The sequence below is a fragment of the Malurus melanocephalus genome, unplaced genomic scaffold (genome assembly GCF_030028575.1).
Source record: "Malurus melanocephalus ecotype Western Australia unplaced genomic scaffold, MMel_1.1 scaffold_1429, whole genome shotgun sequence".
Taxonomy (NCBI): domain Eukaryota; kingdom Metazoa; phylum Chordata; class Aves; order Passeriformes; family Maluridae; genus Malurus; species Malurus melanocephalus.
The window spans coordinates 12,152-13,521 of NW_026624661.1; positions in this window are offsets into that span (position 1 = coordinate 12,152).

Genomic DNA, 1,370 nt, shown 5'->3' on the forward strand with positions numbered 1-1,370 from the left:
ACTCAGCTATGCAGCCTTTATGTTGGGTTGGTGCAGCTGTCCTACATATCTCAAGGGAGCACCAGATGAACATGAGGCCAATTCCCTTTTTCTGGGATATCTCAGCTCTGCCCCACTCAGCATCAGGCTGCACTTGAGTTTTACAAGTGCATCTGGCACTGGCCTGCACAGGAGGAGCCTGTGTCCCCTCCCTGACACCAGCAACATCACGCCAGAGGGGATCAATGAGGAATGACTTGTGGGGGTACCTTTTAGTGGGTAGGTTTCTCTGTCCCAAACACAGGTTTCTCACTTTCTATGTTAATGAGTTCTCATGCACAGTCTGTGCTTTCAGACATTTCTGCAATAATTGGCAGACATTCTTCACCTTTCTCCATTTACATAAAGCAAGAAATGGAGGGTGCAAGAGGAAGATGTTGCATTTCAGTGCTTTGGACACTGCTTTGCAAGGTTGAGGGGTGTTCTGCTGTAGATTGGCTCCTTCTGGCAACAGAAGCTGGCAACACTTTGGGGCTCAAGGACACACCAGGGGAGACCATGCCCTGCACATGCTCCCAGGATGAAGGTCCTACAAGCCCAGGCTGACACATGTGCACTCTGCATTGGAACCTTCACACCGGCAGGACAGGACGCAAGTGGACCATGGAGGGACAGAAGACCCACAAGGAGTGCCCAGGGGTGGGAGGAAGTCAATGAGATCACACAGTTTTTCAGAGARTATTCTTAGCACAGCATGAGGGTCAAACCCTCCCAGCAGAAGCCCACTTGAGCACAACCCTGAGTGTTAATCAGGGAGTTATGAAGGTAACAGAGGAAAAGAATGTGCCATGTCACGTGCAGACCTTGGGCATGTGGGAGAGAAGCACGAGAGCAGGGTCGATTTCTGGCCACAAAGAGGTCCACAGGAATGACACTGGTACAAATGAGCTGGTGTGCCAACAACCCTCAATCAAAGCCTTCTTTGTCCACTGCTGTCCTGCTCTGAAATGCTTGATGCTCTCCTCCTGGCACGTGGGGAAATGACCATTCCTGTAGGAAAGCACGTGGCAGAAGCAAGGAAATGAAAAGGCAGCAGTTCAGGCAAACAGGACACAGGCCCTACCATTAGCTGGGATGGTTCACACTTGACATGAGGTGGTCAGAAAATTATTACTTGCACCAACAAGCCTCTGGGCCCAAGGCAGTGTAGGACTGCTATAAAAGGTAGCCCAAGTCTCTGCTCTCTCATCCACTTCTCTTGCCTCCTTCTCCTCAGGAATCAGGTGAGTGGGAAGCCTCTTCTCCTGCTCTAAGAGCAGATCTTTCCTGGCTGTAGGTCTCAGCTGAAAGAGGCATTTGAAGCCCAGGGCTGGGAGCTGCTTGTGCTGGGA